Consider the following 19,440-nt stretch of genomic DNA (forward strand, 5'->3'; position numbering starts at 1 on the left):
ACTTTCTAGGAGGTCACCCATCCTAGTACTACTTTCGCCTAAGCACGCTTGACTACGGAGTTCTGATGGATTCAGTGCATTAGTGCTTGTATGATCTCATCCCTCCTAATCCACGCTGCAAATACATATTCCCTTCTCCTTTCCTCCCCCCTCTTAACATTTGTTTCGCCCTGCGTGCATACTGCACCTTTGTTTCTAGTTCTAATATCAAGCGAAAAGCCCCGATTCCTCGACTCATGCCCAGATAAATGGAGTGCTTGCCGCACCTCATTTTTTATTTTTTTACTACGTAAGATGCTCATAATAACACTCCTATCATGTGGTGGATAATATATGGATTCACGAAAAATATTAAGCAAAATGCCTCGGTGCCGCGACTCACACCGACATACTGTGGCTCCAGTCTCGCGTAACGTTTAACACCGTGTCTGTAAAAAGACAGCTGAAACACGAGGACTTGCCAAGAGGTGACCCATCCTAGTACTACTCTCTAGCAAGCACGCTTTACTGCGGAGATCTGATGGGATCCGATGCATTTGTGTTGGTATGATCTCACCTATCCCATTCTGCACTGCAAAACATATAACCCTTCTCCTTCCCTCCCATCTCCCATAATTTGTTTCGTTGTGCGTGCACACCGCACATCTCCTTCTAGTTCTAATATCAAGCGAAATGCCCCAGCGGCTTGACTCATGCCTAGATGAACGGATCGCCTGCTGCACCTCCCTTTTTGTTGTTCTACTATATAAGATACTCGTAATGATACTCTTATCACGTGGTGGGCTCTAATTGAATGCATGAAAAATATTAAGCAAAATGCCTCGGTACCATGACTCAAGTTTACGAATGAATCGATAAACTGTTGCTTCGATCGAGCATAACGTTTAACGCCCCATTTGCAAAATGAAGGGTGCAACTCGAGGACTTCCCAGGAGTCACCCATCCTAGTATTACTCTTGCCCAAGCACGCCTAACTACGGAGTTTTGATGGGATTTGGTGAATTAATTATGGTATCATCGCACCCGTTCTATTTCGCGCTGTAAAATCATATACACCTTCGCCTACCCTCCCTCCTCCCGTCTTTTGTTTCACTGTGTACTCATGCTGCACCTCTACTTCTAGTTCTAATATAGAGCAAAATTCCATGGCACCTCGACTCACGCCCATATGAACGAACTGCACACCGCACCTCTATTTTTGTTGCTCTACTATGTAAGATACTTGTAATGACACTCTTATCTCGTGATGGACTATAAATGAATACATGAAAAATATTAAACAAAAGGCCAATGTAGCAGGACTCACGTTGGGGAATGAATCGGTGGACCGTGTATCTGGTCGCGTGTAACGTTTAATGTCTCGTTCGCAGAAAGACGGGTGCAACACGAGGACTTCCCAAGAGGTCAACCATCTTCGTACTATTGTCGCCCAAGCACGCTTAACTGTAGAGTTCTTATGGGATCCATGCATTAGTGCTGGTATGATCACACCCGTCCTATTCCATACTACAAATACATGTACCCCTTCCCCTTTCCACCCCCCTCCCATCATTTATTTTACTGTGCGCGTACACCGTGCCTCTTTTTCTCATTCTAATATCAAACTAAATGGCATGGAGCCTCAACTCACGCCCAGATGAAAGGACCACCTGCCGTACCTCTATTTTCATTGTTCTACTATGTAAGATGCTTGTAATGACACTCTTATGACGTGAACTATAAATGAATGCACGAAAAATATCAAAATTCTCTAGCACCACGACTCACATTTGTGAATGAACCGGCGGATCGTGACTCTAGTCCCGCATAAAGTTTAACACCCTGTCTATAAAAAGATGGATGCAACACGAAAACATCCCAGGAGATCACAAATCCAAGGACTACTATCACCCAAGCACTCTTAACTGTTTAGTTCTGATGCATTAATGCTAGTATGATTGCACCCTTTCCATTTTGCGCTGTAAATACATATACCTCTTCTCCTTTCCTCCCCCCTCCCATCATTTGTTTCACTATGTGCGCACTCCGCACCTCTGCTTCTAATTCTAATATCAAGTGAAATGCCCCAGTGGCTCAACTCACCCCTAGATGAACGGACCACCCACTGCACCTAGTTTTTTGTTGTTCTACTATTTAAGATGCTTGTAATGACACTCTTTCACGTGATGGACTAAAAATGAATGCACGAAAAATTTTAAGTAAAATAATCAGGCGTCGCGACTCACGTCGGTAAACTGTGGCTCCAGTCGTGTGTAACGTTTAACGCCCCGTCTATAAAAAGACAGGTGCAACATGAGGTCTTCCCCGGAGGTCACCCATCTTAGTAATAGTCTCTCCTAAGCACGCTTAATTGTAGAGTTCTGATGGGATACGGTGCATTAATGTTGGTATGATCGCACCAGTCCCATTTTGCGCTGCAAATACATTGTGTTTCATTGTTGCGCACAACGCACCTCTACTTTTAGTTCAAAATGCCCCAATGCCTCAACTCACACTTAGATGAACGGACTGCCCATCGCACTTTTATTTTTGTTGTTCTACTATGTAAGATGCTTGTAATGAAACTTTTATTATGTGGTGAATCATAAATGAATGCACACAAAAAATTAAGCAAAATGTCCCGGTGCCGTGACTCAATTTTGCAAATAAACTGACAGGCCATGGCTTCAGTCGTGTGTAACGTTTAGCACCTCGTCTAATGGGATCCGGTGCATTAGTTTTGGTATGATCACAACCATATCATTCCACGCTGTGAATGCATGTGCCCCTTCTGCTTTCCTTCCCCATTCTATCATTTGTTTCGCTGTGCGCGCGCACCTCACCTATGCTTCTTGTTCTAATATCAAGAGAATTACCCCGGCACCTCAACTCATGCCCAAATGAACAAACCGCCGGTCGTACCTCTATTTTTGTTGCTCTACTATTTAAGATACTCGTAATAACACTTTTATAACGTGATGAAAGTAATAAGCAAAATGCCCCAGCGTCGCGACTCACACCGGCGAATGAACCAGCGGACCGTGTTTCCTGTCGCACGTAACATTTAGCACCCCTTCCGTAAAAAGACGGATGTAACATGAGGACTTCCCAGGAGGTCAACCATCCTAGTACTACTCTCGCCCAAGCATGCTTAAATGCAGAATTTTGATGGGATCCTATGTATTAGTGCTAGTATGATCGCACCCCTCCCAATCTGCGCTGCAAATACATGTGCTCTTTCTCCTTCCCTCCCTCATCCCATCATTTGTTTCATTTTACGCACACACCTCACCTGTGCTTTTAGTTCTAATATCAAGAGAAATGCCCCGACACCTCGACTCATGCCTAGATGAACGGATCGCCCGCTGCACCTTTGTTTTCGTTGTTCTACTATTTAAGATTCTCTTAATGACACTCTTAATATGGTGGACTATAAATGAATGCACAAAAAATATTAAGAAAAATGTCCCGCCAACAAGACTCATACCAGCGAATGAACGGGTGAGCCGTGGCTCCTATCACGCGTAATGTTTAACGCCCCATCCACAAAAAGATGGATGCAATATAAGGACCTCCCAGGAGGTCACCCATCTTAAAACTACTCTAGCCCAAACACACTTAACTACAGAGTTCTGATGATATTCGGTGCATTACTGTTGGTATGATCGCACCCATTCCATTTTGCACAGTAAATAAACATACCCCTTCTCCTTCCCTACCCCTTCTTGTCATTTGTTTTGCTGTGCACGCACATCGCACCTCTACTTCTAGTTCTAATATCAACCATAATGCCCAAGTGCCTCGACTCATACCCAGATGAATGGACCACCTGTCGTACCTCATTTTTTATTATTCTACTATGTAAGATATTCGTAATGAAACTCTTATCATGTGGAGGACTATAAATGAATGTACAAAAAATATTAAGTAAAATGCCCCAGCACCTCAACTCACACTGGCGAATGAACCAACTGACCGTGCCTTCGATCGCGCATAACGTTTAACGTCCCGTCCAGAGAAAGATAGGTGCAATACGAGAACTTCCCAGGAGATTACCCATCCTAGTACTACTATTGCCCAAGCACGCTTAACTGCAGAGTTCTGATGGGATCCGGTGCATCAGTGCTGGTATGATTGCACCCATCTTAATCCGCACTGCAAATGCATATACCCCTTCTCCTTTCCTCCCCTCGCTTATCATTTGTTTCACTTTGCGTGCACACCGCATCTCTGCTTCTAGTTCAAATATCAAGCGAAATGCCCCGGTGCCTCGACTCACGCCCAGTAGAATAAACCGTCCGCTGCACCTCTATTTTTGTTGTTCTAATATTTAAAATGCTCGTAATAACACTCTTTTCATGTGGTGGATTATAAATAAATATACGAAAAATATTAAGCCAAATATCCCGACACCGCGAATCACGCCGGTAAATGAACTGGCATACTGTGGCTCCTATCGTGCGTAATGTTTAACGCCCCGTCCGTAAAAAAATAGGTGCAACATGAGGACTTCCCAAGAGGTCACTCATCTTAGTACTACTCTCGCCCAAGCACCCTTAGTTGTGAATTTTGTTGGGATTCAGTGCAATAGTGTTGTTATGATCGCAGCCGTCCCTTTCCGTGCTACAAATGCATATGCCCCTTCTCTTTCTCTCCCCCCTGCCATCATTTGTTTCACTCTGCGTGCAAACCTCAACTCTAATTCTAGTTCTAATATTAAGTGAAATGACTCAGTGCCTTAGCTCATGCCCATATGAATGGACTTCTCGCCACACCTCTATTTTTGTTGTTCTGCTATGTAAAATGCTCGTAATAATACTCTTATCATGTGGTGGACTATAAATGAAAGCACAAAAAATATTAAGCAACCTAGTACCGTGGGTCACACCGGTAAATGAACTAGCAGAACGTGGCTCCAGTAGCGCGCAATGTTTAATGCCCCGGTTTCAAAAAGATGGGTGTAATACGAGAACTTCCTAGGAGGTCACCCATCATAGTAGTACTCTCGTCCAAGCACGCTTAGCTATGGAGTTCTAGTGGAATCCGTTGCATTAGTGCTGGTATGATCTCACCCGTTCCATTTTGCACTATAAATACATATAACCCTTCTGTTTTCCTCCCCCTCCCGTCGTTTATTTCGCTGTGTGCGCACACCGCACCTTTTTTTGTAGTTTTAATATCAAGCAAAATGCCACGGTGACTCGACTCACATTTATTTTTGTTATTCTACTATGTAAAATACTTGTAATGATACTCTTATCACGTGGGTGATTATACATCAATACACAAAAAATATTAAGCAAAATGCTCTAGTGTCGCAACTCACGTTTGCGAATGAACCAACGAACCGTGGCTTCGGTCGCGCATAACATTTCACCCCCCATTTGCAAAAAGATGGGTGCAAACAAGGACTTCCCAAGATGTCACCCATCCTAGTAATACTCTTGGCCAAGCGCGCTTAACTGCGGAGTTCTAATGTGATCCGGTGCATTAGTGTTGGTATGATACCAACTGTATGATTTTGCGCTGTAAATACATATACCCATTCTCATTTCCTCCCCCCTCCTGTCATTTGTTTCACTGTGCGCGTACATCAGACCTCTCATTCTAGTTCTAATATAGAGTGAAATGTCCCAGCACCTCGACTCACGCTCAGATGAACAGATTGTTTGTTGCACATCATTTTTTGTTGTTCTACTATGTAAGATGCTCGTAATGACACTCTTATCATGTGGTGGACTATAAATGAATGCACGAAAAATATTATGCCAAAAATACTAATGTCGTGACTCATATTTGCGAATGAACTGGCAGACCATAGCTCCTGTCGCGCGTAACATCTAACGCCCTATTTGCAAAAAAAAAGATGCAACACATGGACTTCCCAAGAGGTCACCCATCCTATTACTACTCTCGTCCAAGAACTCTTAATTATGGAGTTCTGATGGGATCTGATGCATTAGTGCTGGTATGATCGCACCTATCATATTTCGCGCTGCGAATATATATACCCCTTCTTCTTTCCTCCCCTTGCCCATCATTTGTTTTGTTGTGCATGCCACTGCACGTCTTCTTCTAGTTCTAATATTAAGTGAAATACCTTGTGTGGCTTGACTCATGCCTAGATGAACGGACCACCCGCCATACCTCTATTTTCGTTATTCTACTATGTAAGATACTCGTAATGATACTCTTATCATGTGGTGGACTATAAAAGAATGCATGAAAAATATTAAGCAAAATGGTCTGGTGCCACAACTCACGTTTGTGAATGAATCAGCAAATCGTGGCTCCAGTCCTGTGTAATATTTAGCGCTCCGTCTGCAAAATGATGGGTACAACACGAGAACTTTCCAGGAGGTCATCCATCCTAGTACTACTTTCACCCAAGCACGTTTAACTCTGGATTTCTAATGGGATTCGGCACATTAGTTCGGTATGATTGCACTCGTCCCTTTTTGCTGCAAATGTATGTACCCCTTCTCCTTCCCTCCACCCTCCCATCATTTATTTCACTGTGCGCGTACACCGCACCTCTACTTCTAGTTCTAATATTAAGCAAATGTTTTGGCACCTTGATTGATGCCCTGATTAAGGGACTACCCACTGCACCTCTGTTTTCGTTGTTCTACTTTGTAAGATACTCATAATGACACTATTACTACGTGATGGACCATAAATGAATGCATGAAAAATGTTAAACTAAATGCTCCAATGATGCAACTCACGTCGACGAATAAACGGGCGAACTATGGCTCCGGTCGCACATAATTTTTAACGCCCTATCCACAAAAAGACAAGTGCAACACGTGTACTTTTCAGGAGGTCACCCATCCTAATACTACTCTCGTCCAAGCACTCTTAATTGCGAAGTTCTGATCAGATCTGGTGCATTACTGGTGGTATCATCGCACTTGTTCCATTTCGCACTGCAAATGCAAATAACCCTTCTACTTCCCTCCCCCCCTCCTGGCATTTATTTCACTATGTGTGGACACTGGACCTTTGCTTCTAGTTCTAATATCAAGTGAAATACCCCGACTCCTTAACTCATGCCCAGATGAATGGACCGTAGGCCGCACCTCTATTTTTGTTGTTATACTATGTAATATGCTTGTAATAATACTTTTATCATGGGTGGACTATAAATGAATGCACGAAAAATATTAAGTAAAATTCCCCGCTGCTGCGACTCACACCAGCGGACTATGGCTCCAATCATGTGTAACGTTTAACGCCTCATCCGTGAAAAGACGGGTGCAACATGAGGACTTCCTAGGAGATCACCCATCCTAGTATTATTTGTAATGACACTCTTATCACATGGTGGACAATAAATGAATGCACCAAAAATATTAAGCAAAATGCCCCGGCACCGTGACTCACTCCAGCGAATGAACAGGCAGACAATAGCTCCGGTCGCACAGAATGTTTAGCGTATCGTTCGCAAAAAGACGGGTGCAACACGAGGACTTCCTAGGAGGTCACTTATCCTAGTACTACTCTCACCCAAATGCGCTTAACTACGGAGTTATAATGGGATATGGTGCATTAGTGATGGTATGATCCCACCCGTCCCATTCAGCACTGCAAATACATATACCCCTTCTCCTTTCCTCCCCCCTACCATCATTTGTTTCACTGTGCGCGCTCACTATAACTCTACTCCTAGTTCTAATATCAAGAAAAATGCCCCGCCGCCTCGATTCACAGCTAGATGAATGGACCGCCCGTCGTACCTCTGTTTTGGTTGTTCTACTATTTAAGATACTCGTAATGATACTCTTATCACATAGTTGACTATAAATGAATGCATGAAAAATATTAAACAAAATGCCACAGTGCTGTTACTCACATTGGGGAATAAACCGGCAGACCGTGACTCCGGTCGCACGTAATGTTTAATGCCCTGTCTGTAAAAAAAGACAGGTGCAACACGAGGACATTCTAAGAGGTCACCCATCCTATTACTACTCTCGCCAAAGCACACTTAACTGCGGAGTTCTGATGGGATATGGTGCATTAGTGCTGGTATGATCCCACCCCCCCTCCCATCATTTGTTTCACTGGGCGCGCACACCGCACCTCTGCTTCTAATTTTAATATCAAGAGAAATACCCCGACGCCACGACTCACACTCAAATGAACAGACCACTCGCCGTAAATCTATTTTTGTTGTTCTACTCTTTAAGATGCTCGTAATAACACTCTTATCACGTGGTGGACTAAAAATGAATGCCTGAAAAATATTAAGCAAAATATTCTGGTGCCGCGACTCACGTCGGTGAATGAACCAGCGGATCGTGGCTCTGGTCATGCATAACATTTAATGCCCTGTCTGCAAAAAGACAGGTGCAACATGGGGACTTCTAAGGAGGTCACCCATCCTAGTACTACTCTTGCCCAGGCACGCCTAACTACGGAGTTCTAATGGGATATGGTACATTAGTGCTGGTATGATCGCACTAGTTCTATTCTGCGCTGCAAATATATAAACCCTTCTCCTTTCCTCGCCCTTCCCGTCATTTGTTTTATTGTGCGCGCACACTTCACCTCTACTTCTAGTTCTAATATCAAGCAAAATGCCCATGCGCCTCGACTCATGTCCAGATGAACGAACCGCCCACCGCACCTTGTTTTTCATTTTTTTACTATGTAATATGCTCGTAATGACACTCTTATCACGTGGTGGATTATAAATGAATACACAAAAAAGATAAAGCAAAATGCCCCAGCACCGCGACTCACATTGGCAAATGAACCAGTGGATCGTGGCTCCATTCACGCGTAAAGTTTAACACCCTGTCTGCAAAAAGACGAGTGTAACATGAGAACTTCTCAAGAGGTCACCCATCCTGATACTACTCTCGCTCAGGCACGCATAACTGCGGAGTTCTAATGGGATCATGTGCGTTAGTGCTGGTATGATCACAGCCCTTCCATTATGCGCTGTAAATACATATATCCATTCACCTTCCCTCCCCTTTCCCCCCATTTGTTTCGTTGTGCTCGCACACTGCACCTCTGCTTCTAGTTCTAATATAGACCAAAACACCCCGGCGCCTCAACTCAAACCTAGATGAACGAGCCATCTGCGGCACCTCTATTTTCATTGTTCTACTATGTAAGATACTCATAATAACACTCTTATCTCATGATGGACCATAAATGAATGCCCAAAAAATATTAAGCAAAATGTCTCGGCACCGCGACTCATGTCGGCGAATGAACCGATGGACTGTTGCTCCGGTCGTGCGTAATGTTTAATGCCTCCTCAGTAAAATGACAGGTGCAACACGAGGACTTCTCAGGAGGTCACCCATCCTAGTACTACTCTCGCCCAAGTACGCTTAATTGCAGAGTTTGATGGGATCCGGTGCATTAGTGCTGGTATGATCGCATCCCTCCCATTTTGCACTTCAAATACATATACCCTTTTTCCTTCCCTCCCCTCTCGCATTATTTTTTTCGCTATGCACACACACCACACCTCTATTTCTAGTTTTAATATCAAGTGAAATACCCCGGCACCTCGACTCATGCCCAGATTAGAGGACCACCCGCCGTACTTTATTTTTTTTTGTTCTAAAATATAAGATGCTCGTAATGACTCTCTTATCACGTAATGGACTATAAATTAATGCACATAAAAAAATTAAGCAAAATTCCCTGGCGCCGTGACTCACACTGGCGAATGAACCAGTGGACTATGGCACCAGTCACGCGTAAGGTTTAATGCCCCGTCCGTAAAAAGACGGGTATAATACGAGCATTTTTCAAGAGGTCACTCATCCTAGAACTACTCTCGCCCATATATGCTTAACAGCGGAGTTTTGATAGGATCCAGTGCAATACTGCTGGTATGATCACACCCGTCCCATTCTGCACTGCAAATGCATTTGCCCCTTCTCCTTCCCTTCCCCTCCCATAATTTGTTTCACTGTGCGCACACACCTCACCTCTACTTCTAATTCTAATATCAAGTGAAATGTCCCAGCGCCTCGACTCATGGCCAGATGAACAGATCACTCCCTACATCTCTATTTTCGTTGTTCTACTATGTATGATACTTGTAATAACACTCTTATCACGTTATGGGATTTAATTGAATGCACACAAAATATTAAGCAAAATGTCTTGGCGCCGTGACTAATGTTTACGAATGAACTGGTGGACCATCGCTCCGGTCCCACGTAATGTTTAACGCCCCGTCTGCAAAAAGAAGGGTGCAACACGAGGACTTCCCAGGATGTCACCCATCCTAGTACTACTCTCGCACAGGCATGCTTGACTACGGAGTTCTGATGGGATATGGTAAATTTGTGCTGGTTTGATCGCACCCGTTCTTGTTGGCGCTGCAAATACATATATCCCTTCTCCTTTCCTCCCCCATCCCGTCATTTATTTCGTTGTGCGTGCATATGTCACCTCTACTTTTAATTCTAATATAAAGCGAAAATAGAAGGGTGTTAAGAGTGTTATTATAAGTATCATAAATAGTATAACAACAAAAATATCGATGTAGGGAACGATCTGTTCATATGGGCATGAGTCCTGACACTGGGCATTTTGCTTGATATTAGAACTGGAAGAATAGGTGAGGTGTGCGTGCATAGCGAAACAAATGTTGGGAGGGGGAAGGGAAGGAGAAGGGGCACATACATTTATAGCGCGGAATGGGATGGGTGTGATCAGACCAGCATTAATATGCTAAATCCTATCAGAACTCTGCAGTTAAGTGTTGTTTGGTGAGAGAAGTATTAAGATGGTTGACCTTTTGGAAAGTCCTAGTATTGCACCTTTTTTTTGCACACGAGGCAACAGACATTATGCGCGACTAAAACCACAGTCTGTCGGTTCATTCGCAAACGTGAGTCGCAGCGTCAAGGCATTTTGCTTAATATTTTTCGTGCATTCATTTTTAGTCCACCATGTTATGAGAGGTCATTACAAGCATTTTACATAGTAGAACAATGAAAAACGAGGTACGGTGGGCAGTCTGTTCATCTGGGCGTGAGTCGAGCTGTATTTCACTTGATATTAGAATTAGAAGCAAATGTGTGGGGTGCACGCACAACGAAAAAAATGACGGGAGAGGGGGTATATGTATTTGCAGCGCGAAATTGAACGAGTGCAATCATACTAGCACTAATTCACTAGATTCCATCAGAACTCCGAAATTAAGGGTTTTTAGGTGAGAGCATTACTAAGATGGGTGACCTCCTGGGAAGTCCTCGTGTTGTACCATTCTATTTGCAGACGGGGCGTTAAACGTTACGCGGGACCAGAGCGACGGTCCGCCGGTTCATTCACAAACGTGAGTCACATTGCCGGGGCATTTTGTTTAATATTTTTTGTGCATTAAATTAAAACCCATCACGTGATAAGAGTGTTCTTACATAGTATAACAATGAAAACAAAGGTGCAGCGGGCGATCCATTCATATGGGCATCAGTCAAGGCACCGAGACATTTCGCTTGATATTAGAACTAAAAGCAGAGGTGAGGTGTGCGTACACAGCGAAACAAATGACGGGAGGGGGGAGGGAAGGAAAAGGGGTATACATATTTGCAATGAACTAGAATGGGTGCGATCATACCAGCATTAATTCACCGGATCCCATCAGAACTCCGCAGTTAAGCGTGGTTGGGCGAGAATAGTACTAGGATGGGTGACCTCTTGGGAAGTTGTCGTGTTGCACCCTTCTTTTTACAGACAGAGCGTTAAACATTACACGGGACTGGAGCATTGGTCCGCTGGTTCATTCGTAAACATGAGTCACGGTGTCGGGATATTTTCTTAAAAATTTTCACACATTCAATTAAAACCCATAACATGATAAAAGTGTTATTTGAGTTTACAACAAGCTTTAGTATTTGATTTTATACTTCTATACAAATAGAAGATCTTGTATGTATTCTTTCTACCCATAAAAATCATGGGACAAATGAAAAATTGAATGATTTTTTACTTCTATACAAATAGAAGATCTTGTACGTATTCCTTCTACCTATAAAAGTCGTTTGACAAATGACAAATACTCAAACAAGTAAACTAAGTCATAAAGTTATAAAAGTAATCAGTATCCTAATAGCAGTTTATTTTATGACAAGACTTAATGTTTTAGAATAGTACACATTGAATAGCTAATTGCATCTCTATGGCAACAATCCCACCTATTTAATATTAATTGATAATTTCATCTTATATATATATATATATTTATACATTCATTTATACATAATGTGAGGAAAATATTGACGCTAAAACTTGAGGTGAAAATGAAGGAAAAAAAATGTGAGGGAAAAAAAATGTTGAGTGTGAGCTAAGAGGAAGAGAGAACATATTGATTACTTGAATAGAAATGCTTCCAAAGAAGATGATTTTTTTTTAATTTTTAAGCTCTAATAGACCATATGATGGAATAATTTTTTTTTATGTATAATTATCTTTTAAAACTAACTCAAAAAACTTATAAATGTCTCACATTAATTAAATTTGCAAGATCAGTAATAAGTTAAGTTCATATTACAAAGTAAAGTTTGTATGAGTATGCAATCAATTTAAAGGCTCATAAGGTGCTAAATATTGTAACCGTGTAAACCTTTAGTTTACAGTTTAAAATATTTTCATTATCGACTTATATTTTTTATATTACATGATGTAGGATGTTAAATGGTATTTTACAATTTTCAATAACCATTAGATCATGTTTATGATATTATATTTTAACTGATTTTTATATATTGGTATATAAATATATGATTTAAACTAAAATATTACATTAAAATAACTAATCACATTATTGTAAAATATAGTAAATTTTTCAAAAGAAACAAACAAATGTTTCTCATTAATTAATAAAAATCATGCAATCTATGAAAAGAAACAATAAGAATTTAGGGATGAAATAAAAAATTTAGCATGTTGATCAAGCATTCATACTTAACAAAAAAAAAAGAATTAATGATCACATTTTTTATGAAGCCTAGACTTTTGAATATTAGGAAAAATATTCAATTGTTTAATAAACTATTGTTTCTTAGAAAATAACAAATGCATTTGAAGATAAAAAAATCCAGTTGCATATCACAAATTTCTACCGAATAAGAAGCTTGATATCTTGTAAGGATTTTGATGAAGTCCTCTTATATAATAGTATTATGACAAAATCAATAAAATAAATTAAACTTTATCACACGCTTTTTTTATATATACCATATCTGTACATAAAAAATCTGAAACATTTGTGGCTTTAAATTTAGAAAATTAGCTAATTTTTGTTATGTATTTTTTATTCTTAAATCACTAATTTGAAATAAAAAATTATTAAGTGATTGTGATTCTCTAAGTTTTGTTTATATAATTTTTTAAAAAGAATTTATAGTGTCATACTTGTATGGTCGACAAATTATTTATATTCTGAAGCACTTAATACTTAATTATGTAATTTTAATCAATTATCAAGGTAATAACTCTACGTACATATGTATGTACAGTATAGTAAAGAAATTTGAAGAGGATAGACTTAGTTAACTATTATCATTAAATTGGTGTTTTAAAGACAAAAATTACAAAATTAAAAAGTAGTTAGTAGAAAATATTCAAAGCTATTTCCATCTATCTCATTTTCCTTAATTCACTTTTCCTTTTGAGCTTCATTGTTCCAATAGCACTCACCATCTTCATCCAGAATTTGGAATTCCCATAAAACTCGTCTTCTAAAAATTGAAAAAAAAGTTGTAAAACTATATAAATTGTTATAAGTTTTTAGATTAAAAAGACCATAAGATCAAGTTGTTGCTTATAATTCAAAAAAATATATTACGACGTGATAAACTTTTAACATTATCTTAACAAAATTATTTCTTATATTTTAAAGTAAATGGATAACAAGTTCTTTCGCATAAAAATTAAATTCAAAAGTAAATTTTATTTAAAATAACTCATTTTGTACTATAATGGCAGCCATAAAACTAACAAAATCAATATTAATAAGCATTTTATATAGATTAAATAAAATATCCAATAAGTATAATAAAATCACGTCCCAAATAGAAATGCATTCTTTATTTACTTTAACTATTTTATGATTCTTTTTTTGAGTTCAAAGATTTTATAAGTTATAATATAAAATAAGGCTTATATTTTTCACAACTTGTATAAAATAGTCAACCCTACACATTTATTCTCTTCTCATATTATAATTGTTCTTCAATAATTAGTTAGCCCTCTTAATTGATGCAAAGAATAAGTATTGTGGTTACCTTCTCTATGTATTATATATTGTTATTGTTATCGATTTATTTTTTTATATTACACTATACTTTGAGTATGATGTTAAAGGGTATTTAAAATTTTTTATTAACAATTAGATCTTTTTTCTAGGGTTAATTACTAACAAAATTTTATATATTGGCATATAAATACATTATCTAAAGTAAAGATATATTATTAAAAAAACTAATCACATTATTTTAAAGTAAAGTTAATATTTTTGTGTAACGTGGCTTTTTACCTTATGTGTGTTGATAAACTTCTATCATTATCTCAATAAAATTGTCTTTTTTAAATTTTAAAAAAATAAATGGTGAATAAAGAGACAATATAATGTGAGGAAAAAAAAAGTTTACTGTGAGCTAAGAGGAAGAGAGAACAAATTGATTACTTGAATAGAAAAGCTTCCAAGGAGGATGAATTTTTCATTTTTAAGCTTTAACAAACTATGTGGTGGAATAATTTTTTTAAGTATAATTTTCTTTTAAAATTTCATATGAGGTCAGTAATAAGTTAAAGTTAACTCAAAAAACTTACAAATGTATCACATTAATTAAACTTACAAGATTAGTAATAAGTTAATTTAATATTAAAATGTAAAGTTTGTACGAGTATATAATCATTTAAAAGGCTCATAAGGTGCTAAATGTTGTGACCATACAAACTTTTCGTTTAGAGTTTAAAATATTATCATTATTGACTTATATTTTTTATATTACACTGTGTAAGATGTTAAAAGGTATTTAAATTTTTTTTTTAACAATTAGATCATGTTTTTAATATTAAATTTTAACTTTTTTTTATATATTGGTATATAAATATATGATTTAAACTAAAATATTGCATTAAAATAACAATAATATTATTGTAAAGTATAGTAAATTTTTCAAAAGAAACAAACAAGTGTATCAAATTAATTAATAAAAATCGTGCAATCAATGAAAAGAAACAAAGAAAATTTAGGGATGAAATGAAAAATTTAACATGTTGGTCAAGCATTCATACTTAAAAAAAAGAGGCAATGATCACCTTTTTCATGAAGGCAAGACTTTTATGTATTAGGTAAAACATCTAATTCTTTAATAAACTATTTTTCTCATAAAATAATAAATGCATTTGAAGACAAAAAAAATCAAGTTGCTTATCGCAAATTTCGATCTAATCATAATCTTGATATCTTGTAAGTATTTTGATGAAGTTCTCTTATATAATAGAGTTATATCAAAATCAAATAATTAAATTCAACTTTACCACCCACTTTTTTATATTATATGTGTACATAAAAAAAGTGAAATATTTTTACCTTTAAATTTAAAAAATTAGATCATTTTTGTTACACATTTTTTATTCTTAAATCTCTAATTTGAAATAAAAAATTATTAAGTGATTGTGATCCTTTAAGTTTTATTTCTATAATTTTTTGACAACAACTTATAGTGTCATACTTGTATGATCGATAAATTTATTTATATTTTAAAGCACTTAACACTTAATTATCTAATTTTAATAAGGTAATAACTATACATACATATTTATGTACAGTACGATAAAGAAATGTGAAGAGGGTAGACTTGGTTAACCGTTATCATTAAATTGGTCTTCTAAAGATAAAAATTACGAAATTAAAAAATAGTTAGTAGAAAATATTCAAAGTTATTTTTATCTATCTCATTTTTCTTCTTTCACTTTTCCTTTTGAGCTTTATTGTTCCAATAGAACTCACCATCTTCATCCTGAATTCTGAATTCCTATAAAACTCATCTTCTAAAAATTGAAAAAAATATTGTAAAACTATATAAATTTTTAACATTATCTCAACAAAATTATTTCCTACTTTTCAAAGTAAATGACTTACGCACAATGATTAAATTCAAAAATAAATTTTATTTGAAGTGACTTATCTTGTACTATAATAGCAGACATAGAACTAATAAAATAAATGTTCATAAGAATTTTATATAAATTAAATAAAATATCTAATAAGTATAACAATATTAAGTCCCAAATAGCCATGCATTCGATATTTAAGAAATAATATTTTAAATTACCACAATTCTTTATTTACTTTAAATAAGTTATGATTCTTTATTTGAGTTCAAAGATTTTATAAGTTATAATATAAAATAAGACTTACGTTTTTCACAGCCTGTAAAAAACAATCAACCCTGTATATAATAAATGCAGGTGCTACACTGACAGTCCCTAAAGGCACATTTATAGCAACCATAACAGACACAAGAGATGCATTCTGCATTTTAGATCTCTTGACACTCTCTGCAAGTTTTGCATCTTGCCCTTTCTTCATCAGCAACACAGTTTATCTTTTATAAACACATATGTACACAGTATTCAGCATAACATATAGTGGATTTGCAAATAAATATATGCATATACAACAAAAATAATGATAAAGGTTTACCTCTCATAAGGCTAGTTGGAAACCTCCATCTTTTATTAGCCAAAGCATCATAATAGAGGTTGTAATCCCCAGTTCTGCAGAGGAAAAAACATCGGTCCTTTTTACACCTTGTGCAAGTAATGAACTTGCCTCGATGGAACTGCTACCTTTGGCCAATGAGCCTTGATTTGTTGTTTAGGTCTATAGCAAGTTGTATTATTATTTTTTACTTGTATACAAATAGGAGATCTTGTACGTATTCCTTCTGCCCATACAAGTCATGTGATAAATGAAAAATTGAATAATTTTTTACTTCTATATAAAAAGAAGATCTTATAGGTATTCGTTCTACCTATAAAAGTTGTCTCACAAATGGTAGATACTCAAACAAGTAAACTAAGTCACAAAGTTTAAAAAGTAATCACCATCTTAATGGTAATTTATTTTATCACAAGACTTGACGTTTTACAACAGTACACATTGAATTGCTAATTGCTAATTGCATCTTTATGCCACCACTCCCATCTACTTAATATTAATTATAATTCCATCTTTTATATATACATATATATATATATATTTATATGCATCAATTTATACATAATATGATGAAAAAATTGAGGTGAAAATAAAGATAATATAATGTGAGCAAAAGAAATGTTGACTGTGAGCTAAGAGGAAGAGAGACCAAATTGATTATTTGAATAAAAAAGTTTCCAAGGAGGATGAATTTTTCATTTTTAAGCTCTAATAGACCATGTGTTGGAATAATTTTCTTGTATAATTATATTTTAAATTTCGTACGAGCTCAGTAATAAGTTAAAGGTAACTCAAAAATTTTACAATGTATCAAATTAATTAAACTTATAAAATCAGTAATAAGTTAAGTTAATATTACAAAGTAAAGTTTGTACGAGTATACAATTATTTAAAAGGCTCACAAGATGCTAAATGTTGTGACCATAAAAATTTTTAGTTTATAGTTTGAAATGTTATCATTATCGATTAATATTTTTTATATTAAACTATGTGGTATGTTAAAATTTATTTTAGAATATTAACAATTAGATCATGTTTTTTATGTTAAATTTTAACTGATTTTTATATATTGGTATATAAATAAATGATTTAAACTAAAATATTGTATTAAAATAACTAATCACATTATAATAAAATATAGTAAATTTTTCAAAAGAAACAAACAAATGTATCACATTAATTAATAAAAACGAAGCAATCAATGAAAAAAAAAAGGAATTTAGGAATTTTGATGAAGTTCTCTTATATAATAGTGTTGTATCAAAATAAAAAATAAATAAATTCAACTTTACCACACTTTTTTATACCATATGTTTGCATAAAAAATGTGAAACATTTGTAGCTTTAAATTTAAAAAATTAACTAATTTTTGTTACGTATTTTTTATTCTTAAATCACTAATTTTACATAAAAAATTATAGAGTGATTGTGATCCTCTAAGTTTTGTTTCTATAATCTTTTAACCAAAATTTATAGTATCATACTTGTGTGATCGATAAATTTATTAATATTCTGATGCACTTGACATACATATTTATGTACAGTATGGTAAAGAAATATGAAGATGGTAGACTTTGTTAACTGTTATCATTAAATTGGTCTTATTAAGATAAAAATTTCGAAATTAAAAAATAGTTAGTAGAAAATATTTAAAGGTATTTCCATCTATCTCATTTTTCTTCCTTCACTATTTTCTTTTGAGCTTCATTGTTCCAATAGCACTCACCATCTTCATCCAGAATTATGACTTCCTATAAAACTAATCTTCTAAAAATTAAAAAAAAAATTTGTAAAACCATATAAAATTTTAACATTTTCTCAACAAAATGATTTCTTACTTTTCAAAGTAAATGGCTAATAAGTTTCTTCTGTACAAAGATTAAATTCAAAAGTAAATTTTTTTTAAATGACTCATTTTATACTATAATGGATACCATAGAAATGATAAAATCAATGTTCATAAGTATAATAAAATATATAATAAGTATAATAATATTAAGTTCCAAATAGCTGTGGATTCTTTATTTAAGAAATAATATTTTAAATAGTCACAATTCTTTATTTACTTTAAATAGTTTATGATTTTTTATTTGAGTTCAAATATTTTATAAGTTGTAGTATAAAAGAAGACTTATGTTTTTCACAGCTTGCACAAAATAATCAACCTTACATAGTTATTCGTTTCTCACATTGTAATTGTTCTTCAATAATTAGTTAATCCCCTTGATTGATGCATAGAAGAAGTATTGTAAAAAGTTGGTTACCTTCTCTATGTATTTTACATTGTTATCATAATTGACTTATGATTTTATATTATTTGAGTAGGATGTTAAAAGGTATTTCAAAATTTTCATTAACAATTAGATCAAGTTTTCAAGGTTAATTACTAACAAATCTTTATATATTGATATATAAATGCATCATTTAAAGCAGAGATATTGTATTAAAATAATTAATCGCATTATTGTAAAGTACAGTCGATATTTTTATGTAACGTGGCTTTTTATCTTATATGTGGTGATAAACTTCTATCATTATCTCAATAAAATTACTTTTTTTGGAGATTCAAATGACTCAATTAACCGCATGTATGAGTAGATTGGAATTTGAAGACTAATTACGATATCAAACCAAGGTTAATAAAAGGGAAAATGTAAGTAATATCACATTCATAAGTGGTAACGAACTGCTGAAAAATTCTAGTCTTAGGCAAGGCTTATGGAAAGACAGAATTTGAAGCTGCAGTT

General features: G+C 35.7%; 7 pseudogenes; 1 reads left to right on the top strand and 6 right to left on the bottom strand.

Moving 5' to 3' along the window:
* Positions 1-1,375: 1,375 nt before the first annotated feature.
* LOC148267474 (5S ribosomal RNA) lies at positions 1,376-1,493 on the bottom strand (annotated as a pseudogene).
* A 2,509-nt stretch (positions 1,494-4,002) lies between these two features.
* LOC148267475 (5S ribosomal RNA) lies at positions 4,003-4,121 on the bottom strand (annotated as a pseudogene).
* An 813-nt stretch (positions 4,122-4,934) lies between these two features.
* LOC148267476 (5S ribosomal RNA) lies at positions 4,935-5,053 on the bottom strand (annotated as a pseudogene).
* A 789-nt stretch (positions 5,054-5,842) lies between these two features.
* LOC148267477 (5S ribosomal RNA) lies at positions 5,843-5,961 on the bottom strand (annotated as a pseudogene).
* An 815-nt stretch (positions 5,962-6,776) lies between these two features.
* On the bottom strand, positions 6,777-6,895 carry LOC148267478 (5S ribosomal RNA; annotated as a pseudogene).
* A 2,370-nt stretch (positions 6,896-9,265) lies between these two features.
* On the bottom strand, positions 9,266-9,383 carry LOC148267479 (5S ribosomal RNA; annotated as a pseudogene).
* Positions 9,384-11,564: 2,181 nt separating this feature from the next.
* On the top strand, positions 11,565-11,683 carry LOC148267480 (5S ribosomal RNA; annotated as a pseudogene).
* Positions 11,684-19,440: the final 7,757 nt, after the last annotated feature.

Source organism: Carica papaya, chromosome 3, assembly GCF_054855325.1.
Source record: "Carica papaya isolate Zhongbai chromosome 3, ASM5485532v1, whole genome shotgun sequence".
In the NCBI taxonomy this organism is placed as follows: Eukaryota; Viridiplantae; Streptophyta; class Magnoliopsida; order Brassicales; family Caricaceae; genus Carica; species Carica papaya.